This window comes from Cimex lectularius, unplaced genomic scaffold (assembly GCF_000648675.2).
Source record: "Cimex lectularius strain Harlan isolate CLEC.00 unplaced genomic scaffold, Clec_2.1 scaffold131, whole genome shotgun sequence".
Classification (NCBI taxonomy): domain Eukaryota; kingdom Metazoa; phylum Arthropoda; class Insecta; order Hemiptera; family Cimicidae; genus Cimex; species Cimex lectularius.
Window position 1 is genome coordinate 273,411 of NW_019392685.1, and position 25,590 is coordinate 299,000.

The 25,590-nt window shown below is 36.5% G+C and overlaps 2 protein-coding genes across 4 annotated transcripts in view; one reads left to right on the plus strand and one right to left on the minus strand.

Annotated features, from left to right (window-relative positions):
• Window positions 1-25,590, minus strand: part of LOC106663114 — a 137,439-nt gene that overhangs the window by 65,880 nt on the left and 45,969 nt on the right. For 2 of the 3 annotated variants that reach the window (XM_014387696.2, XM_014387695.2), the window contains 2 exons: window positions 22,827-22,920; window positions 3,425-3,456 (listed from right to left, as the gene is read on the minus strand). The gene's annotated coding sequence lies outside the window, so the exon portion shown is untranslated. The remainder of the gene's footprint in view (window positions 1-3,424; window positions 3,457-22,826; window positions 22,921-25,590) is intronic. The other variant, XM_014387694.2, reaches the window with a different exon arrangement.
• LOC106663116 (serine/threonine-protein kinase MAK-like) overlaps window positions 13,260-25,590 on the plus strand; it is a 58,740-nt gene continuing 46,409 nt past the window's right edge. Inside the window, exon 1 of the mRNA XM_014387698.2 lies at window positions 13,260-13,680. The gene's annotated coding sequence lies outside the window, so the exon portion shown is untranslated. The remainder of the gene's footprint in view (window positions 13,681-25,590) is intronic.

A 25,590-nucleotide genomic window follows, 5' to 3' on the forward strand; every position in this document is an offset into this window, starting at 1 on the left:
GTCAACAGGAATCCTATCGGATTATATCAAATCCTGATTCTTGTGTACAGAAGAACTCTCGTTGGATTCCATCCAAATCCTGATCCTCGTCGGTAGTACGAGGTTTTATGACTTCATCAAAATCAGTTACTTTAAGCAGACAGGAGCTTAAAGCACACCTTTCCTGATACTCTTTGCCAGTATCAAATTATCACCTCTCTGGTTAGTTTTTGTAAATATGAGCTTGAAGTGTTGGATCAAAATTTTGATACCACTGAAGGCAAAAGCTCTCATGGGGTACCAACTACCAGGTAAATCTTGATACTTTTTGTGAGCAGGGGCTTATATTCCCTCATCCTGATACTCTTTGTAAAGAGGAACTCATAGGATCGTATTAAAACGCCAGGATTTCTCGTGGATTTTTATTTACATCCTAATACTCTCAATAGACAAAAGCTTCGTTTAGAACTTCCTTGATATTACGTATACACAACATCTCTCGTCGAGTTCCATCAAAATCCTAATATACTCAATAGTCAGAAGCTATAATTATCACATCCTCATATGGTTTGTAAACAGGATCCATCCAAACCCTGATACATTCTGGGGAAAGGAGCTCCTTATGTTTCGTTAAAAAGTAAACCGTGATACACATTGCAGGATCTCTGTTAGTCTTGAAACTTATAAAGACCCAACTCATGCCAAAGGTTGTTTATTGGATGGAGTGAAAAGGACGGTGGATTTGTGTGAATCATTTTTTTCTGTCAGCGGCGTGGTTTTAACTGAAAACGGCATTATATCCTTTTTCGATTTAGACGGTGAGTTGGGCAAGAGGTCGTAAATTGAGTTATAACGCCGTCTTTCCCAACGACGCGGTCCCCGTTTTGCGAAACCTCCGATCCGCGACTCTTTGCGAATGTTAATAAACGGATAAACGGCTTTTTTTTAATCCTTCGGGCGAGGGTGAAAGTGATCCAGCGGACACTCGGGAGAAGTCGAAAGTCGAAACGCACTGGGTGAAGGTCGAGGTTTCACTGTGTCATGAGTGGCAGCGCGAAGTTTCCTTTTGGGCCACACCCGACTTTCGTTGACCGGACCGTCGATAAATCATATCGCGAAAAAGCCGGGGCTTTTTTCCACTTTCAATTATACCGGGGCCTTTATGGACAAAAGATATCCAAGTGATTCATGGCCCGGATCAAATATCGACTTGGCAAATAGACAAAAATTGGCCTACAGGCCTAGAACCGAGAAGAAAAGCCTCTCGGCTCGAGGAAATGGGACGGCTCGAAGGCCTCGCGTTTTCGATTATCCATGGCACATCTAATTTCCACGATGCACTTATAGATTAAACCAAATCCGTGTCGGTTTCTGATATTTGACTTTTTTCTTTCATTCATATCTCAGCTTTATGCCTCTTACTACACCGAACTCTGAGAATGAAAATAATTTCAATAATTTGGTAATATCTCTACCACCTCTAACACTACTCGTAAATCTCCCCCTCATCCCAGTTCTCTAGTCTTCTGTCCTAAAATCTCTCTCTCATTCTCTCTTCTTCCCTAATTTTAAAAACTCTCTTTGCACCTAAAGTTAAATCACCCTCTTTACTTTCTAAAATCTCTGTCTGTCTGTCTGTCTCTCTCTCCCTTTCGCTCTCTCTCTCTCTCTCTCTCTCTCTCTCTCTCTCTCTCTCTCTTTCTCTCTTTCCATCCCTGAGGCTTCCTCCCTCCCTCTCTCTCCCCCTAAAGTTACATCTCTTATATCTTCCTTAAAGTAAACTCAATCTTTCTTTTCCTCCTAAAATCTCGTTCTCACTTTTCTCTCTCTCTCTCTCTCTCTCCCTAAAGTCATAATCTCTTTTTCCTCCTAATGTTAAATCACTCTTTTTCGCTCCTAAAATCTCTCTCCCTTCCTAAAGTTATAATCTTTTTTTTCTCCTAAAGTTAAATTACTATTTTTCCCCTCCTAAAATCTCTCTCCCTCTCTCCCTTCCTAAAGTTATAATCTCTTTTTTCTCCTAAAGTTAAATTACTATTTTTCCCTACTAAACCCCCCTCTCTCACCCCCTAAAGTCATAATATCTTTTTCCTCCTAACGTTAAATTACTATTTTTCCCTACTAAAACCTCTCTCTCTCTCTCTCTCTCTCTCTCTCTCTCTCTCTCTCTCTCTCTCTCTCTCTCTCTAATATTATATTTCTTTTTTCTTCCCGAAAATTTATCTCCATTTCTCCTTCCCTCCCTAAATTTTTTTATAGATCTTCCTTCTCAACTAAAATGATCTCAATCTCTCTTTTCCTCCAAAAATCTCGTTCTCTCCCTAAAGGTATATCTCTCGTTTTTTCCCTAAAGTTTCTCAATATCTCTTTCCCTCCCTAAATCTCTATATCGCTCTCGCCCACGCTCCCCATCGACTATCGATTATGAAGAGAATTTTACTTTTTAATCTGGATTTTTCCAAACACGTTTTCGTTTTGAGTCGCCGATTAGTTCGATCTTTGACTGATTTCGGAACGGTGCGAGACCCTACGGGCACAATCTTGAGGATCATTACAATTTCCTCAATAGTTGGTGGAAGTAAAGTGTTGGTAGAAAATTAAATTTCATTTGAATTAATGCATTCAAACTTGCGTGTCTTGTTGCTTGACATTTTCAAAGAGTCATCATTCAGACTTAGAATTCTGCTTAGGCAAGTATGATTTAATCAGAGCAGATAATACTGGATAAAGAGAGGAAAACAGTTTGAAAAAAACAACAACAAACAATAGATAGATTAATTTTGGTGAAAGTCCACCGTCGGAAAGGTCTGTAAATCGCCTGTTCGGCCAAGCTTTCGATCTAGGCAAAACAAAGTCGCGAGCTGGACCGGACCGGCGAACGGGTCTTAGAAAGGAGAAGGAGGGAGGACTTCTCAAGGTCCACAACGGCTAAACGGGCATAGAATGTAACCCGTTGCATAAGTCTAACTGTAAATGTTAAAAGTCTCGCCCACGACTCGAGGGGAAAAAGTTTACCGGCGCGTTACCAACGGTGTAACTGTAACGGTAACACGATAAAAACGATGGACTCGATGAACGCTATGGAATCACACGATCGCCATTGTATCGGCCTATTATACCTTCTCTTGGTCGACTGGGATTTAAGAATTATTCTATTCCACATTGTGAAAATCATTTTAAAAAAAGCGAAAAGCTTTTCCTATTTTGAAAAATTAGTATTAGAAATTTTCTAAGCCGGCGGATGACGCCTACGAGAACTCCTTGAACTTTTCTGACCGGAGGATTGGAAGTGGAAACCCGGCGACCTTTTCAATTCCGCACATCCACGGATTGAAAGAGTCTTTTGGCATTTGTGATTGCCCAATCTTTTGGAATATTCGAAAAGAACGAGTCAAATTAAAAACTCGTTTTGTCATAAAAAAACAAAAAAACAATCAATACTCACTTAATTTATGGGTCGCCACTATTCCCTGACACCTGGAAAAAAAACAATCAATTAAAAGAAATATAAGCACGATAAAGACAGATTATAAAGTAAATCGGCCCTTGGGATCGTTGGAAACCGCGAAATCCGGGAAGACCGTATAACCTCAAACCGCAACTGGGCGCATTTCCGCGCAGTCAATCCAACAAACATGAAAATTGGGTTTTCTTTTATTCATCGTTCATCATCAGACCAGAAAGAACGAATTGGTTAAACCAGAAACAACCATGCGAGAGCACATCATCCAACGGGCCGACCACATAACCTCAAAACTTGATTCAAGCTTACAAACAAAATTTCTATTATAAACTATATAAACTAGACGAATTACATATAATGAAGTAGAATATCTTACCTGAAAGTAAAATAAAGACAAACGATTTGGTAAAACCATGAAATTCTGAGGTACACATAACCTCAAACTATTTATCAACTGCATACTCTCTTGTCAAACAACAAAAATAGATAATTGTATTTTTTATGTTTAAACAAGAAAGAACTCTTGGAACTGCCAAAGACCTAGCGGACTATACATTGACAAAACGAAACATGCTATTGACGGTAACCATCCAAACTTTTATTTCTAACCCTAATGAATGACTTATAACAATGTAGAATGTGCTAATTAAAACTAAAACAAGGACAAAAAATTGCTAAAACCACGAAATTCTGAGATACACATAACCTCAAACTGTACCTATCAACTGCACACTCTTATCAAACTACAAAACTTGAAAATTATATTATTGTAATTGTTTTTTGTATGTTTAAACAAGGAAGAACATCTCAAATTTTCAAGTCTAACTATATATTGCAACTGCATGAGACCGAACGGACCACAAGATCTCAAAATGAAACATGTTATTCACGCCAACCAAATTTTTATTACTAAACTAATTGAATCATTATAATAAACTAAAATATTCCAATTAAAAGCAAATCCACGCCAAGACTGTCCTGTCATAGACATAACCTCAAACTATAACTATAGCATCCATACGACTCATGTCAATCAAAAAACTTAAAAAATCGATTTTTCGTTTAGAAGGTTTAAAAATGAAAGAACGTTGTGAATTTACAGGTCTTCTACCTTTTCCAGGGAACTGCATGCCAGCGGACGACACAGCCTCAAAACGAAACATGCCATTCAAGCTTACAATCAATTTTTTAAATTCTAAACTACATGAATCACTTATAACAAAGTAAAATATGTTACTTCAAAAAAATCCGGTGACCAAAAATTGATAACTCATGCAATCACTTCAAACTGTAACTACCATACAACAACCGCATCCCACTCTCGTCAAACTGCAAACCCAGAAAAATGTATTTTTTATGGTTTCTTATGTTTAGACAATGAAGAAAACGTTGAATTTTTAAGTCAATCTTTTCGTGGGAACTGCGTGAGACCCAGCGGACACATGACCTCAAAACGAAACATACTGTACATGCTTAAACTCAAACTTTTAAATTCCGAACTAAATCCATTACTTATGATGAAGGAGAATAATTTAATTAAAAGCAAAAGAAGAACCTCAAACTGCACGAGCATGCATTATTAAAGCAAAAAATAGAATTTTTTATTATCCGTAAGGCTTAAACCGGAAAGAACATGTTGAACTTCCAATTCTACCTTCGCAGGGAACTGCATGAGACTCCGCGGACCACATAACCTCAAAACTTTTAATTATATAAAACTATAAAAGACTGAGGCATAACCTCAAACTATAACCATAAACTGCATCCCATTCTGATCAAACTACAAAACTTAATAATTGTTTTAATTAATTATACTTTTAATCTAAAATCTTGGTTGAGATGAAAAAGCAAGTGTCACGAGCGGGATTTATCCATTGCTCTTTTTATTAAAAAGGAAATAATATCTTGTCTTTTTTTGCTGGGAGCTTCATGAAACCCAGTAGACCAATCCAAGCATACAATCATTTATTTATATTCTAAACTACGAATCACTTATAAAAAAAAGTAAAATATGTTATATATAAAAAAAAAATAAGGACGAAATATTGATTAGAACCATGAAATCACGAGGTACAGATAACCTCCAAATGTAATCGGCAACTGCACCATACCCTTATCAAACTTCAAAACTGTAAAATACTATTTTTGTTATTCCTAATGAAACAAGGAAGAACCTGTTGAATTATCAAGTTTAACTTAGGCTAGAAAAAGTCCAAGTGAACCACATGCCTGACAGGCCAACACATAACTTATAAATAAGACTGACACTGATGGTTCCTTAGGAAAATTACAACTTCAAAGTGGTACAAAATGTTTAAATAATAATGAAATCTGGATGGACATGATTCTAAATGTTATATTACTGATATTAACTTGTCAAAATTGACCTTCGTGCTGGTTTATCGACTATTTCTCTTCGGCCTGACGACGTTGAGATTCATTTCGAGAAAGGATGGGAATCGGGATCATTTACCGCCGGAATTGCAATCAGAAATCCCATTTGGCCGTTTTCCGTGATCCGACCGGAGTCGTTTATGAAAATGGGTCGATCCGTCAAATCGTGGAAGACCGAGAGGGGTTTTCGGGTCCGCCGGGTCGCGCCCCTGCCAATCTGGGACGGGCGTGGAAACAATCGGACGGCGTAAGATTTACGGATTTACGGACGGAGCCGCTCCTGATTTCACGCCAATTTGTACGTGGCACGATGGAAACGCGGTCAGAACGAAAAAAAGGAAAAAAGGACAGTAACTACCGTAGACGAATCCGCGACAAACCTTTCGCATTGTGACCATTTGGACAAATTGAATCTACTCCACGGTTTAACCGGATCAACCTTTTTTTAAATAAACACACTACCAATTGTAAAAAAAAAGAAAGAAAAGAAAAGAAATCATTCAGCAATTTAAAGTTACAAAAGGCATAAATAGCGTAGTTGGTCGATCCAAATTTTCGATTTTGGGTCAGCCTTATTTCGGTATTACAGTAAAGTTCTATTGAACTGTCTTATAACTAGATTTTTTCAATATGTATGCACAAATAGATAGATAAAAAGAGAAAAGAACTATATGAGAAAGGAGATATATTCTCAAAAAGAACTACACAGAATGCATAAATCGATTCTTTATTGATATGACATCGATTATCAAAGTCTAACCTTTCACAAAATTGTTGCTACTTCTTATATACATTTTACTACATCATAACCTCAAGCGAAAACTAAACACTGAATACATAAATCGATTCTGTATCGATAAGACATCGATTAACGATGCCTATATTTTCATAAAATTCGTTAAATTATCCCTATTTCTTACATACATTTTACTAGATCCTAACCTCAAAAGAGAGTAAAATATTGAATGCAAAAAGCTATCCTTTATTGATCTGACATCGATTATCGAGGCCTAACTTTTGATCAAATTATCGCTCTTTCTTATACACATTTTATTTTATCGTAACCTCAAGGGAAAATTAAACACTGAATACATAAATCGATTCTGTATCGATAAGACATCGATTATCAATACTTATACTTTCAATAAATTATCGCTATTTCTTATATACATTTTATTCGATCATAACCTCAACGGAAAGCTAGATGCTGAATGCATAAATCTATTTTTTATTAATATGACATCGATTATCGATGCTTAATCTTCCATAACTTTCATTAAATTATCGCTATTTCTTATGCACATTTTGTTATATCCTAACCTCAAATGAGAAGAAAAATTTGAAATATATTATTNATTGTAGATGCTTAATCTTCCATAACTTTCATTAAATTATCGCTATTTCTTATGCACATTTTGTTATATCCTAACCTCAAATGAGAAGAAAAATTGAAATCTATTATTGTTTAGGTGAAATCAAAAAAAAAAAAATATATATATATATATATATAATGTTTGAATCGATTCAGTATCAACATGTTACATCGATTATTCATTCCTATGTCATTAGTATATTGATGTGCCTTCAATATAATTTATACGTCATAAATATATGTTTAACCCCAAAAATACCTTGTAGGGTTCTCGGTTTCAGTGCAGTTCTACCATGGATGACCGAAAATAAACTTTCCAATTTTCCTGCTATCTTTTTTTTGTGAAATTAATCTATTAAACTTGTGTCGATCAATGTTTTCTAAGTTAGGTTTTAGAATGAAGTGACTACGGTTGAAAATAAGTACGGTCGTCCAATACTTTTTCTTTTAACCTAAGTGTTGTTTTTTTCTATTTGGTATTAACCTCCTCCGTACTTTCTCATCTGCCTCCTCCGCGTCGCCCACTCGGGAAAACGGGCTTGTTTAACCCAGATCGACGAGTCCTTTTTTTAACCGGGGCCATTTTCATACGCCTTCGCAATGACGGAATGATTAACGGAACCGCCTCTCACCGGTTCTCTTTTTCAAGTCATTTCACTGTTTTTATCCGTTGTGGATTTAATTTTTTTGTGGGCGAATAAGCGAATTGTTTGAGAAGTTTTAACAAGGGAAGAGAACGAACGATGAGAGCAGTCCCAGGCTCCCGTTTTTCAACGCCCTATTGGGTAATACATAAAGCCAAAAAGAACGTTTTCGTCAGGATGTTTGGTCGAATAAAATTGAAGTACAAAATTACAAACAGGAGCCCAGACTTGCGCTTATCCCGCGGAGGACCATTATGCGGGAAATGGGCCGTTTTTTCCTGACGGTCATTGAGGACGGACTGGAACGAAGGAAAGAACCCGATTGAAAAGGGGTCGCTAATGATTTATAGCCACTTTAATGACGATAATCATCTCGGAAGAAGAAGTGGGGATCCAGACGAGGCGCCTCGAAGGAGGATTAAACCGGCTCTGGGATTGCTTCCAAATCCAAATCCGATAGGAAGAAGGTACGAGTATCGGGTCCCGGATCGTGAAGTCAAATGGGTTTTAATTACTTCTTCCAGTCACCAATTGCGCAATCAAAAAGAACAGCAAACAATAAAAACGACAGCTTTTGATATTCAAGGCCTAATGAAGTTTATTGTTTCGAGACAAGGGCAAACAAATTCGAATTTGGACGCCAACTTCTCATTCCAATCCAGTTTATCTTCTGCCCGTTTATTTTCTCACTTCCTCATTCTCTCTGTCTTCTAACATCTACATCTGACTCTCCCAATAAATTAAAAACAAAATAAAACAGTACAACTCCTTTACTTTGAGCAAAACAAAGGTATAAACGATTGTATATATCGATACTAAATCAAATAAATCATTCGGTTTACGTTTGAGGCTAGGATTTACAAGACTTGAACGTTGATTCATCGAAATAGCAGAAATTTTATATATGAAACTGATTAAACCTAAACACACCAGTATATCATTAGTTTTATAAAACGGCATCAATAATCGATACGTCAATACTGAGTCAATTTATGCATTTAGTATTTAGTATTCGTTTGAGGTTAAAACGTATGAAAATATATAAAAACTGTCGGCATTTTAATAGACATTCCTTGTCATAATTGTATCATAATATCTTTAGTTTATCGACAATCGATAATAAGTATATCGATACGTCATAAATAATAATCCATTATCGATATCTCATTACCACATCGATATCCCACAACTACATATATCGATAATTGGTACGCCATATGTACATAGGTGTTTTATATGATGTAAATATATCGATAATCGATCGGTCGTAAGACTTCGATAATCAATATGCCAAACCTATATCAATACTGAGTCCATTTATGCATTGAGCATTTAGTATTCTTTTTAGGGGTTTTTTTTTTTGCGTTATGAACTATGCATATTAGCCATGTGACAATTCGTATATGTGTGTTCAAATTTGGGGGGGGTTATTGTGAAAAAAGGGCCAGAGGCGACGGTGGGAATCGAACCCACGACCGCGGCGTGAGAGTCTCTCATGCTAACCACTCGGCTACCGCGGTCCCCTCTTTTTAGGTTAAAAACTACTAAAAATATATAAAAACTCTCGGCATTTTAATGGACATTCCATGTCATAATTAACGTCTTTAGTTTATCGATAACCGATAGTAAGTATCTCGATATTATACACGGTAATATATCGATACTTTATAAATATGTATATCCATTATCGATATATCATAACCACATCGATACCCCATAAGTACATATATCGATAATCAGTACGCCACAAGTATATCAGTGTTATATGACGTAAATATATGGATAATGGATAGTTCATTAATATTATATCTATAATCGATATGTCGTAATACATCGATAATCGATATGGCAGACATGTCGTTACTGGGTATTTAGTATTCGTTTGAGGTTAAAGGGGATAAAAATATATAAAAACTGTTGGTATTTTAATGGACATTCGTTTAAAATGTTTAAAATCTTCATAACGTGTATAGTAATTATATCCACTATGAGACGTCATAAGTATATCGATATATCGTTAATCGACACGTCAAATTTATATCGAATGACAAAATGATATCAATAATATATAATCTACGAGTGTAGTATCGATAAAACATATCGATTATCGGTAGATACTTTTTGCAGGAACTATTATACTACAAGTGGGCTTAGGTTTAAGTTATTATTTATATATTCAATTCAGTGTCGATATGCTACATCAATTATTCATTCCAGCCATTTTTTTAATCAGTGTTGTACAATTGAGTGTCAGTTAATTTTTCAACCAATCATCGATATTTCGTATATAAGTTTTTTCGACCCTAACCTCAAACGAGAAATAATTATCAAATGCCAGAATCGATTCAGTATCGATTTTCGATACCTATCCTTTAGACCAACGTTCAATATTTGTGTAGGCTGTGATAACCAAATCATCGCTTTTTTATCGATCTTTAACCCCAAACTAGGACTAATTGTGAAATGCCTGACTCCGTTGGTATATACGGTCCCGTTACGATCCGGTTACGCCGTGTTATTCTATAACTAATGTATCATTTTTACAGCTTGGTCGGATTATTTGTAGCGAAGACCCGCGGTCAGCCCGGCACGCCCTATCCGCTCGTTCCGACTGGACCTCGGCCGTTCACACTTTCTTCCCTGTTTAACGTATTACACGGTTTTTCAATAACACGGCTGTTAATCATGTGAAAAGTCGTAAAACACTCGCGATATTCCCATTGACAGCTCTTACGTGATTAAGCCGTGTTCCCAGGGGTGGGCGGGACCCAGTAAAAGTGAAACAATTAAAATTGAACAACGAAAAAAATAAAAACAGAAACAAAAACGAAAGGGGAGAGCATCGGATGAAAGTGATTGTCTCGGCATCTGAGAACATGTTCAAAACTCACATGATTTCCCTTTTAAACGGCCGGTTGACTTTCGAATCTGCCGGGCGGCCCCATCCGCGGTGCCCGGAGGGCGAGGGACGTGGAAGGGCCTCATGAATAAGCAACGACACCAGGGACAATGGGGCGGTACATCAACCCGTTGATGACAGATTGTCGAAGAAACGGTCTCGCCTGTGGGAATTCGAACCGTTGGAGGCAAAACGAAAAGAGCCGTAAATATACGCGAGAATGATGGCTTTGGAACTGGACCGACCATCATCAGTTTCGTAACTGGTCCTATTCTTCTATTGCACCATTCTGGGAAAAGTCTGTATGAGTACATCATAACATACACCATCCAATAGTTATATTTGTTTATGATTACATCAATAGAAAAACCTCTGACAGACCAAACCGGCGAGAATAGGCGGACCAACACTCCGCATACAACTAAACTACCAGCATATACAGTTAATTCGACAATTCTAGTAAAAACCTACACAGCTGTCATTGCCTTTGAGATAGCAAGAAGACTTTAAACAGAAATATAAAATTTTCTTTGAAAACATCAAAAATTCTGATAAATTACTAAAACATAACGTATTGATAGCTAACCCTAACCTTCAGTGCTCGAAAAATGGTCCTGGATATAGTCTCGATCTATTCTTGACATATCGATTGTCTAGCCCGCTCCCTGGTTAAAACTTGAATCGATTATCGATCATATGATATATCGATTATCAAATTTATCCTATATTAAAACAAGAATCGAATCAGTCAAATTATATACATATTGATTGTAAAGACAAGTTTAAGCTTGAATCGATTCAATATCAATCTATTTATAATATATCGATTATAAAGCCTTTGATTCAGTATCCATATATTCATAATATGGATTATCCAGTCTTTGTTAATACCTGAATCGATTAAGTATCGACCTATTCATGATATGTCAATTGTAAAGGATTTGTTAAAACCCGAATTGATTCAGTGTCGATATATACATGATATATCGTTTATCACGATTTTGTTAAAACCTGAATCGATCCAGTATCCATAGAGTTTATTATGTATTGATCATCAAGCCTTTATCAAAACTTCTATCCATTCAATAACGATCTATTTAAATTATATCTATTATCAAGCCTTCATTAAATCCAGAATTGAAGTATCCATCATGATATATCGATTATCAAGTCCTTAAAATCTGAATAGATTCAGTATCGATCTAGTCAATATCTATCCATTATAAAATTTATCGTATATTAAAACATGAATCGATTTAGTAAAGTTATATTCCTGACATATCGATTATCACGACCATATTTAGTTTAAGCTTGAATCGATTCAAAATCAATCTATTTATAATATATCTATTATAAAGCCTTCGATAAAACCAGAATCGATTCAGTATCCATTTGTTTATAATAATTCGATTATTAAGCCTTATAAAGGATTTGTTAAAACCGGAATTGATTCAGTATCGATACATCAATATATCGGCGAACATATCGATTATCAAGCCTTTATGAAAACCTCAATCTATTCAATATCGATCTATTTATATTACATTTATGATCAAGCCTTCGTTAAATTCAGAATTGATTCAGTATCCATCATGATATATCGATTATCAAACCCACCCATGGTTTAAACTTTAATTATTTCAGTATTGATCTATTCATGAAATATCGTTTATACAACACCGATATTTCAAAATTAATTAGATTCCATATAGATATGTTTTTGATAACGATTATGGATGCTTAACCATTGTTAAAATCAGTACGGCGCAACGTTATTCGTTCTAATAAAGCTAATATACAACTGAATTACCCTTTTTTTCAAGTATAAAAATAATATATACATATATAACGTATATTTTTTAAACATCTTCGATGATTTTAATATACGGAGTGTCGATACCCATTTCTAACCTCAAATTTAGATTAATCGATTGTCAAGCTTTCTAAAAACCCAAATCGATTTACACATATTCATCATATTACTTAAATTATTTTTGTCTGTATATTGAGCTTGTGATCCCTTTTTGTCTTTTGATTATAATATATTTAATTTAAAATATATAAGATAAATTAAAAAAAACATTGGGTGGCTTTTGATATAAATCTTCAAAATGTAGATTTGAACACGGCTTATCAGCAATGTCCAGAATCTTATTCAGAATCAAATTTGCAGTTTAAAAAAGTTAACAGAATTACCATTTAAATCGAACTATAGTGTTGTTTCTATCCTAGTAAATTGGAAAAACGGCAGGAGGTCGGAGGATTTCCACCCGGATTCGATTAATCGGTCCTCTATGCTGATTTTACTGTTCCATCTGAGTCATTCGCCGACAATGCCGTTTCAAAATCAACGAATGACAATCGTCCTCATAGAATTGGTAATTTTCCCTTGATCCTATTTTCCCTCCAAATTAAACCGGCGCTCGACGTATCGAATACCAATCGCGACGTATAAATTAAAAAAAAACATGTGGCAACTTTGTTCCCATTAAATAAATAAAAAAATAAGGTTTCAAAAATACGATTGTTACCTTTTATTACCAGGATTAGGCCCTCGATATCGATTTTGGATATTTACCGTCAAATTCGTTCCGGCTTTTCCTTTGAAACGGACTAAAAAACAAAAAATGTTTAGGCCAAATTCCCCCCGAGAGAGACAGCTGAGTGTCGTTTTACTTTTTTAAACAAAAAAAAATATATATAAAAATTCAGCCAAAGGTTTTTCTTTTTTTTTCTTTTTTTTGTTTTTCCCCCCAATCTATCGAGTCCTCCCAAGAGCGGCAAAATTTGAACGAGAATGATCACACCGACGTCGTTTTGACGGGCCGACCCGAGGAATTTGGAAAAAGGACAACCCCTTCCTAAAGGAAAACACCCTCAACTTCAACAGATTCGAATAGAAAAAAACCAAAAAAAAATTACAATTTCCGTGAGTACTTACAATAACACATTGATAACAATCAAGGCGTTTCCATTCACCTACTCCCACTCAAAAATCATAAGGCTTAACATTAACCCTACCGTAAAATTGTCATGACATCAAAATATGAAAATAACGACAAATATTTCCCTTCATTTCGTTATCTTTTCCACGAGATTCGGAGACTCCTTCAAAGAATCATCCCATAAGGACATGAAATATTACTACCTTTACACTAGTTCGTTTGATGCGGTCCACCTTGGCAATATATAGGGGGAAAATTCTAATACAATTAATTATAAACAATTAGAATTTATGCCAAATAGAATGAAGGTAGGCGATTTCAAGGAATTGTCCATTGGGGGACGGCTATATTTAAAAGTAGTACCTCTTCATTACCTTGCTTGATTAGACAGGTTCTATAATCAGCACAAAAGGTAAAATATGCTGTTGAACTTGGCATATAAACCAATACAATCTATTATTTATTATTATTATTATTCTAGTATTATTGTTTAGTAACTCTGCACTAGCTGTCTTGATATTAGTTTCTATAATCAGCATGAACTGTATGTGTTCTGTGTTACTGTATGTAAGTAAAGTATGCTGTTGAACATGGCACATAAAATCTATGGCGAATAGAGCGAGATAAGATGACTAAAAAATCTTCCGATATGGATATCTAGTATTCTGTTTAGTATCTATGCGCTAGATCGTTTGTTTTGTTAGTTTCTATAATCAGCATGAAGTGAAAAGTATGCTGTTGAACATGGCATATAAACTAATAAAATCTATGGCGAATAAAATGAGATAAGATGACTCTAAAAATTCTTCCTATATGGACATCTAACATTCTATGTTTAGTATCTATGCACTAGCTCTTTTGATTGGTTGGTTTCTATAACCAGTATAAAGAGTTAAATATGCTCTTGAAGACTGCATATAAGCCAATACTATTTTTGCTGCAAAGGCTGTCAATATTGAACGTTTTATACGCCTGCACTATCGCGGCCAATTAGGCAGTTTGTACATTCAAAAAATCGAGGAAAATGTACTTTTTAGGATGGCATATAAGCCAATACAATTTATGCTGAAAAGGATAAAGGAAGACGATTTCAAAGAATCGCCCCTTAAGACCGTCAATATTAAAAGTTTAATACCCCTGCACTATCATGGCCAATTAATCCAGTTTGTACATTTAACATATCGGGGAAAATGTACTTTTTAAGATGGCATACAAGCCAAAGTGATTTATGCGGAAATGGATAAAGGAAGACGATTTCAAAGAATTAACCAATTAAACTGTCAATATTCAATGTTTTATACGCCTGCACCAGCTCGCCCAGTTAGTCAGTTTGTCCATCCAACATATCCCGGAAAACGTACTTTTTAAGATGGCATATAAGCCAATGTGATTTATGCTGACAAGGATAAAGGAAGACGATTCAAAAAATTACCCAATTAAACTGTCAATAATCAAAGTTTTATACGCCTGCACCAGCTCGCCCAGTTAGTCAGTCTGTCCATTCAACATATCGCAGAAAATGTACTTTTTATGATGGCATATAAGCCAGTATGAGTGATTCAAAATTGAATGAAGGAAGACGATTTTAAAGAATCGCTAAATATTACAGCTAAGATTCAAAGTTTATTACCTCAGCACTGGGTTGGATGACTGATCAGGCTCTGAAATATAGCATAAAGGGTAAAATAAGCTGTATGATATGGCTTATAAGCCAATATGATTTTATGCTGAAAAGGATAAAGGAAGACGATTTCAAACAATCACCTAATAAGACTGTCAATATTCAAAGTTTTATACGCCTGCACCATCTCGCCCAATTAGTCAGTTTGTACATTCAACATATCGGGGAAAATGTACTTTTTTAGATGGCTTATAAGCAATTGATATAAGCTTATATTGATTTAAATTGAATGAAGGACGACGATATTAAAGATCGTCAAATATGACAACTAAGATTCAAAGTTTATTACCTCAGCACTGGGCTGGATGATATCAGGCTCTGAAATACAGCATAAAGGGTAAAATAAGCTGTTTGATATGGTTTATAAGCCAATACGATTTATGCTGAATAGGATAAAGAAAAACGATTTAAAGAATCACGCAATAAGACTGTCAATATTCATTGTTTTGCCCAGGTTTGTACATTCAACATATCGCGGAATATGTACTTTTTAAGATGGCATATAAGCTATAAGCAGCAATATGATTTATGCTGAAAAGGATAAAGGAAGACGATTTTAAAAGGATCACCTAATAAGATAGTCAATAATCAAAGTTTTTATACCCATCCACCAGCTCGTCCAGTTTGTACATATCGCGGAAAATGTACCTCAGCATGGGGTTGGATGACTTATCAGGCTCTAAAATCTGCATAAAGGGTAAAATAAGGTGTTTGATATGGCTTATAAGCCAATACGATTTATCCTGAATAGGATAAAGAAAGACGATTTCAAAACATCATCCCAGAAAAACTGCTAATTTCCTAAATACAGTACCTCTGCTACTAGCTCACCAAAGTAAGCTTGTACTGTCAGCACAAGGGAAAAATATCTGTTTTATATATGGCACACGATAAGGGATAATTTATGCCAATTCTAAAGAATCGTTGAATAACTACGGCTTATCTATGAAGATTACTACCGCTGCTCTAGCTCTTTTAATTTATGGTTGTATTTTCAGCATAAAGGAAAATATATACTGTTTAAAATAACATATAAGACAATACAATCTTATAGTAATCTAATAAGACGTATAAGTTAATATCAAAGTGTAGTATCCCTGAACTAGCTGGCCCAATTATTCATTTTGACATCAGCACGTAGAATAAAATATGCTGTTTAAGATGTGCGGCGCAATTGTAACAGTAAGGCATGTTTTAGAAGAATGCGAACAACTAGCGCCGCACAGAGCACGGTGTGGCCTTCCTAATGACATAACAAAAGTACTTAAGCACAACAGTGATTATAAACGGAAGGTCATTGATTACCTAAAATTAATCAATGTATATAGCTATATATAACTCACCACACGTGGTATATCCCTCCTATTTGTATGGATGTATTTATTTGCGTGAATGTCGAAGTATGCATGGGTGTGACGTGTCGGAATAACAAGTGCCCACAGGCCCACCAAATTAGTATAGATATGTTATATATTTGTAGTATAATGTGAGGGGCGGGTCATTGGCATTTCGTTGGTACTATACTTCCGAAGTGTAGTGGCTTGTCCAGAATGAATGTATTTATTAGCGTGAGAGGAGATGCGTGAAAGGACGTGGCTGTCGAGGAATATCGAGTACTCCACAGGCCCGTCAAACAATTTAGATTAGGATAGGTAAGTGTGTGAGTGGAACTTGTAAATACAGTTTGAACGGTATTTATAGTGTGAAAGACAGGAGGCCGCAAAATCACGATAATCTTCCGACCTCCAATTTAGTTGTAGTATAGGTTAATAAATTAGTATGAATGTGAATTATGAAAATGTGTAAATATTATATATATTTATTTTAATTTATCATGTGTGGGAGGGTAACAACAAACAAGATAACGAATCCCCTTTTAGGTGAATTAGGTGAATCGGAAGGCAACAGTTGTTTAGTTGAGGCATAAGAAGACTCAGAAAAGAATATACACATAAGATAGATAAGAAGAAAATGCAAGAAGGTTTATATGTGAGGCGCCGGCGATGACCCAGGTAGTTAGCCGGGGAAAAAAAAAGATGGCAATAGTCCGGTACGATCTGTGATGAACGGCGTGAGATATGATAATTCTAAAGGATCATCTAATAAAGATATCTAACATGGCGTACTTGCTACCATGCTACCGATTAGTTAGTTTCTATAATCAGCATAAAGGACAAGAATTATGCTTAATAGGATGAAGAAAACGATTTCAAAGAATCGTCAAATATTACAGCTAATTTTCTCTTTTTTATAACCTCAGCACTACCTCCTTCAATTTGTCAATTTGCACATTCAGCATACAGGGAAGAATGTACTGTTTACTATGGCTACAAAGCAATACAATTTATGCTGATTAGAATGAAGGAAGACGATGTAAAAGAATCATCCAAAACTATTCCAAGACTAGCTCGCCCAATTAGTCCATGGAGCATATAAGGAAAAATATGTTTAAAATGGCACATAATGTGGTACAATCTATACTGAACAGATAAGATGACTCTAAAGGATCATACAATAAAGGCATAAAGTATTCTATGTTTACTGCCTCTAACTAGCTCGCTTGATTACCTCCTATAATCAACATAAAGTATGTTACAGCATATAAGAAAATTTATGTTGAATAGTATGAAGGAAAGATATCAAAGAATAAATAAGTTCAAAAACAAGTTTTGTACCTCCATAGTTGGTTTGATAGGGTAGTTTCTTTAAACGCGTAAGGGTAAAATATACTGATGGCATATAAGCTAATGGCTAAAGGCTAACGTTGATTAATTCAGCACTGGGTTTCTTGATTTGGAAGTTTCTATAATCAGCAAAAAAGGTAAATAGACCGGTTTAGATGGCATATGTTATGGTACGATTTAGTTGAATGTAAATTAGCTCTGCCAATGAGTCAGTTGTACATTCAGCACATACATGCTGAATAAGGTCATATAAGACGATCCCAAAAGATCATCCGATCAGAACACCTAATATTTCCGGTTTACTACCTCAGGACTGAGCAAGGGAAAAACGTGCTGTCTAAAAAGGCAAATAAGTTAGCTCCATCGCGTAAAGGAAGGTGATTTCAAAGAATCCTTCATAAAGAAATCTGAGCAGATTTATTAAGATCAAACCATAAATATTAAATACGTCCTATGTCGTTTTATTTGTTGTTAGTCAATAAGGTTTCGTATTTATATGGTCGCTTCTCTCTGTGGGGCGTTGAACCGTTGTCAAATTACACACCACGTCCTTCCGAAATGGGCAGACGTGAGAACAAACATCACGTCCAATAAAAATTTTGGCTTTCGGCCGCTTCCTCCTTTCCAGCCCGTCCAGGCTTCCCCCTTGTTTCTCAATCCGGCTTCCGCTCCTTTCCACCGTTTATGACGACTTTCTCATTTGAAGATTTGCATTAATTCGACGGCTTTTCGTGCGGTCCCGTTCGTCCCCTCGGGTCCACACGGGGAATAAGTGAAAGGGCCCCTTTTCCTGAAAAGTCCCAACGGCCCCGGTCGAGTCCGTCGGGGAGAAAGTGATCCTATGATCTGCATCTAACGTGATTTATTGAGATGTGTCTTTCACCCGGCTCGAAAGCAGCCCCTTTGGGACGAAAGTAGCGGCCCGATGCGAAATTCGATTGTTACCGTCTCTCTACAGACAAAGCGAGACCTTCCGACCATTAATTAGCCATCATAGACATTAGGTTTCTCTTTCCCTATTAAAGGACCGAGTCGAATAACCCAAGCCTTTTTCGATGAAGACAAAGCCAACTTGAAATGAAGTCAAACCATTAATGTTCTCACGATCATACAAAAGGATTCAGATCAGAATATCTTCATCAACGCAAAACCATACACCCAAAAGAACGGTAGGTAGAAGTAAGAAGGATGCATATATCTCGGACTAGATCAACCGGTGTGTAGATTATACGATACAAGACATGAAAAATATTGAAAGTACGTACCAAACCCCAAAAAAACCGTGACTGGATGAATGATTGTGAGAAAGAATGCATGAATGAATGTTAGGAAATCGTGACTGAGGACTTAGTTAACAAATAAAATGGACACACCTTATAAAATGAGTAATGAGGTGAATGTGTGAAAAAGCGAACGAAGATGAATAATTGAATGTGTGAAAGGATTGAGTTAGCTTAGTTAAATGAAGTGGGCACTCGTAAAGGAATGAGTTAGTGAACGAATGACAGTGTGAACGAGTCAGTCAATCAATGTGTGAATGATTATCTTAGGAATGAGTTAGTGTATGAAGTGGACACAAATAAACAAATGAGAAAGTGAGCGGTTCAATGTGTGATTGAGAAAATAATTTGAAGTGCGAACGAGCGAATTAACGAATGTGTACAAAGGCGATTGAGTTAACAAGATAAGAAGGTACATCTAAATGAATGAATGATTGAATGAACATTTAAATGAATAGTAGGTGAATGAGTGAATGAAAACGTGAACGGGTGGATGAAGGAACGTGTAAAACATGACTGAAAACTTCGTTAGCAAATGAATGAATGAATGTGTGAAAGGGTGACTGAGGACTGCGTTAGTAAATGAAATAGGTGTTGCAGAATAATGAGTGAATGAACAAAGAAATTATGTGTGAATGAATGAATATATGTGTGGAAGAGTGACTGAGGACTGCGTTAGTAAATGAAGTAGGTGTTGCAGAAAAATGAGTGAATGAATAAAGAAATGATGGTGTGAACGAATGAATGTATGTGTGAAAGGGTGACTGAGGACTGCGTTAGTAAATGAAGTAGGTACTACAAAGTAATGAGTGAGTGAATGAATGAACAAATAAATGATGGTGTGAACGAGTGAATGAATGGGTGAAAGGGTGACTGAGGACTGCTTTAGCAAATAAAGCAAATACTGCAAAGTAATGAGTGAGTGAATTAATAAATAAATGATGATGTGATGAATTAACGAATGTGTACATAGGCGATTGAGTTAACAAGATAAGAAGGTATATCTAAATTAATGAATGATTGAATGAATATTTAAATGAATAGTGCGTGAATGGCGTGAACGAGTGAATGAAAACGCGAACGGGTGGATGAAGGAACGTGTAAAACATGACTGAAGACGGCGTTAACAAATGAATGAATGTGTAAAAGGGTGACTGAGGACTGCGTTAGTAAATGAAGTAGGCGTTCCAGAATAATGAGTGAATGAACAAAGAAATGATGGTGTGAACGAGTGAATAAATGTGTGAAAGGGTGACTGAGGACTGTGTTAGTAAATGAAGTAGGTGTTGCAAAATAATGAGTGAATGGATAAAGAAATGATGGTGTGAACGATTGAATAAATGTGTGAAAGGGTGACTTATGACTGCTTTAGAAAATAAAGCAAGTACTGCAAAGTAATGAATGAGTGAGTGAATTAATAAATAAATGATGATGGGATGAATTAATGAATGTTTGAAAGGGTTACTGAGGACTGCTTTAACAAATAAAATAGGTACTGCAAAGTGAGCAAGAGAATGAATAAATAAGTGAAGGTGTGAACGAATGAATGGTGAGATAGGGTGACTGAAAACTGAATAGCAAATGAAATGGTCATACAAATTAATGAATTGACGAATGAATAATGAAAGGGTGTCTGAGGACTGAGTTATCAAAAGAAGTTATCTCATACAATTGATTGGGTGAATTTGAGAATAAAACAAAGTGGGAACGAGCTAATGACTGAATGAATGTACGAAATGGAGATCGAGAGTTGACGAATGAAGTTAGCAAGTGTTAAGTAATGAATGTGTGAATGATTGAATAATCGTGTGAGTTGAATCGAACCTAATTTGTAAGTGTTCTTCTTTCTAAGTCTACGTTTATTGGTTTATATATTGCCTGTAACCGGGGTCCTAAGCATTTTGTTTTTCTGGCATAGAAAACCGTGGAAACTACCTTCTCCACTTTTTCCATTTTAGAAGTGTTATCGCATGATATACAATGTTGCGCATGGTCTCGCTCTTTTCTTTGCTTTATTTACGTTTTGTATTCTTGTAAAGTTCTAAATCATTTCGATTTCTGTACTTCCTAGTTGATTATTTAAGCCGGGCGTGTTGGACGTGTTGGTAGGTGGTAATTTCAAATTGCGTTATTGTACAAATCGACTGTCTCCTAATTGGGCGATCATGCGGTGCAAGGTTTTCTCCCCACAGCGTAGGGGGCGATTACAAGACAACGTGAAAATAACGGGATCGGTCGCTTTTAAGACTGGAATTAGGCCTGGTCCTGTAGGCACGCGCCGAGGAAACCATAACCCGTGGCTGCTAGGAAGTGAACTGCTTCACTTTCCATCGTGTCGCCGATACCAAGGCGAAAGGCCCGTAGAAAAAGGGGAAAAAGGCCAGTTTTCAAGCGGGTGGTCAAAAACGGATAAAGTTCAAAGGTCGCCGGTTGAAGTTACGGCACTACATTCCAATCTCTTACTCCCACAACCGGGCCCGGGGTCCCATTCATTGCAGGGGGTGTCGACACTCGATAACCCATTCCATAACCGGCAACCGCTTCGGACGTCTCTCCCAAGCCCTGTCTCTTCTTAACAACGTGAAAAGTCAACTGGCTAAATATTTTATCTTAAACAGTCGTATTTCGACACAATCAGTCACGTACAGTGGGAAACGATTCTCACAAAGCAGAATAAGCGAGACATAACAGACCCAAAACTTCCTCATATCGATAAGGTTAAGATATGAAATGTATCGTCGAAGCAGCGAGGCTGACCAAATTACCATCGATTTAAAGAACATCTAAATAGAGACGTTGTAGTCTTTACCTTCATGATTTTAGCGAGGCTGAGCTGGCCCAAAGATCGACAGCCTACCCAAGTCCAATATACTTCTCCGTTTCAAGAAAGAATTTGTTTAATTCAAGAAATTTAAGGGCCCGCCTTGCACTGTCTTCCTTCTGGGATAGTTGGTCGTTAAGGATAAAATAAACCAGTAGAGTATCATAACATTCATAAAAAGGACACGAGAAATATTGTTATGAGGGGAAAATATATGGGTCCGACTGGCCTCGCTTTTAACCCATAGAGCAATCCTGTTAGAAAACCGTCATTCTTCAGGTCCGCCTAGTCTCGCAGTGGGTCAAACTAGTCGCGAATAAAAACGCCGACGATACGAGCACGAAAGAAAGAAAGTTGTGATCTATCTTGACACACAAAGACGATCTCTTTTCTAGAATGGCCAGTCATGGTAAATATGTCAATAATGTGAGACAAAAGATTGGCAAAACTTAGCGAGACGATCCGGACCGTATGTTCTCTGAGGAAAAAGTCGATCGTACCCTATAGCAAAATAGGCTTAAATTCTTGTTATATCGGACGTGTCGAACGCACACGATTCGTACAGAAATTCAGGGCGAAAAATTAACGAAATCCGCCTTGCAATTTCACTCAAGAATTGAAAAAAACCTGGTTGAAAATTGATTATAAGAAAGGGATCACGTACCTGTCGCACAGTATTCTGTTAATGGGCCGTTTGAGAAAGTCAAAAAAGGCCTTTTTCTCGTCCATCACGTACAGAACATGTCATAGAAAGTTACCTGAAAAGGAAGGAAATTGTTTAAACTGATTGTAGAAAAAAAAATATACAGAATATAAATTATTTGCGTCTTTGTTTTTTGGCCATACTAAGGGTTGTTTTTTTTGGTCTGGTAACACGGTTTTTGGATAATCGCCGAGTCGAGGAATCGGGCCGACGTCTGCCATGTGAAATCGTTTTTCCTTTTGTTAATTGCCAACCAATTACGGAAGAACGGTAAACTGTAAACGTTAAACGGCCGGTTCCGCTCCTTTCCCAATATTACCCCTGTTATGCGACAAACGTGACACACTTTTGTAAATCTCATCAAGGTTTTTTCACTACTACTATCATTTTTTTTTAAGTACAAACTACAATTAAGAAAGCCATAATGAATATCGTTTGGAGGTTTTTTATCAGAAGAAAGGAGGACGAAGCACTCCTCGTCCTTAAGATTGATCCTGAATCCTGATTGGTAATAAAATAACAAAAACTACCCAATATTGCATATTATACGTAATAATGGTCATAAAATTGAGTCCTACCGATTCGCAATGTACAAATGAGCATTTCTAAAAGTTGAATTTATTTAAAAAGTACACTTCCAAATTCACCCGTTCAGTCATTTCAAAAATTATCTTTAATATACGTTTGTTCATTTGAATAAATGTGTAAAACAGCTGACACTTTTTCCCCTCTTCCCGGCATTCGGGTAAAACTGTGGGCAACACTGTCTCCGGAAAGTGAGGTTGTTCAATTTTGCCCATGGAACTTGAAATTAAGTCTTTTCGGAATTATATAAAATATAAAGAATATAAAAGCCGACACGTAATGTTATAAGTATATTATTATTCTTTTTTTATGTAATGTCTTAGTTGAGAGTTAGTGGCACGACCGGGATTCGAACCCACTCGGCTTAACCACTTGAGCTATCGTGACTGGTGGTTAGAGAAGCGGCATATTGAGCCGAAGGTCGTGGGTTCGAATCCCGGTCGTGGCACTAACTTTTTCATCTCAAATAACACATCACAAAAAAAAAGAAAAATAAGATCAAAGATGAGATGAAAAAGTTAGTGCCACGACCGGGATTCGAACCCACGACCTTCGGCTCAATATGCCGCTTCTCTAACCACCAGTCACGATAGCTCAAGTGGTTAAGCCGAGTGGGTTCGAATCCCGGTCGTGCCACTAACTCTCAACTAAGACATTACATAAAAAAAGAATAACAATATACTTATAACATTATGTGTCGGCTTTTATAATCTTTATATTTTATATAATTCCGAAAAGACTTGATTTCAAGTTCCACGGGCAAAATTGAACAACCTCACTTTCCGGAGACAGGGTTGCCCATAGTGTTACCAAAGTGTTGTTATATAATTTTTTTTTTAAATAATTAATATGGTCAATTAGACCACTAAACATAAATGGGTTATAAGTATATTTTATGAGTATTTGTAAAGTACCTAACTTCAGGCATTTAATTTTCTTATCAACAGTATTATCAAGTTATCAAATACAAGGAAACGTTGTGTTTGGAAACATATGAAATCTTCCCTCCCATCACGAGTTCAGGTAACACTGCGGGCCACACTGATTCCGGAAAGTAATGTTGTTTTTTATTTTAGCGCAGTTTGTTATTGTGTTTTTGGAAAAATAACGACTACGTGTAAAACCCTACTTATAATATGGCCACCACATACAAACAAATGCAGTGTGAAAAACTGATACTCTTTCCCCTCTGTCTCGTGTTCGGGGTGCAGGCAACACTGATTCCGGGAAGTGGGGTTATAAATTATTATATTAGGGCGGCATGAAGTTTTTACGCAGGGTGTTCAATTAACATATAATTAAAGGCTGTAAAAACCGATGTGAACCACTACCACGTACAAATAAATGTGTTGGTAAAATAGGTGGCACTGTTTTTCCCTCATCCCGTGTTTGGATAACACTGCGGGCCATACTGATTCCGAAGAGGGCGGTGCTTAGTACGTCTAGCTAAATCCCCCTGTATATGTTTGTCTATTCCGTCTGCTTTTCTGTTTGTCTGTGTATTTTTCATCCTTTATCATAATATACGTGCGAGAAGCAAACAAAATCCTAAGCTACCTTGCACAACAACGAAGTAAAAATAAACCAGCCTGGTGTTCAAGGTTTATTGCGATTCGCGGAAGACCCTATCAAGAGAAATCGACTTTGTAAAAGTAATCCAAGCAGAAATATTCACGATTAGCCTTCTCTAACCGACCTCGGTTGGACTTAATTTATATATGTAAATTTGCACATGGTATTCGAATGTCTTAAAAATGAAAATCGTTTGTTCAGTTTTTTTTAAAAGAGGGGTGTGTATGGTATATAGTTATCAGTGCTGGTCACAGTGTTGCCACACGAGGAAAACAAAAAGTTGGGGTGATTCGTGAAGAATGTCTAAGATTTTATTGAAACAGAAATATTCCATATATTAAAGAACAGTGTTTAATGTGTAGCTCGCCAAATAAGACAGTGGAAGAAAAAGGGATTCCCACGTATCTGCCCTTTACAAAATTGAAGTCCTAGAGGGGAACTTATTTGTAAAGTTCACCGTGTGAAAAATAGGTTTGTTAGCTACGGCGGCAATTTTCGATTTTTCTTACAAATCTGTAAGGTCGGCAAGGTGGAACGGGCTGTTCAAATGCCGCCGAGCGATGCCGAA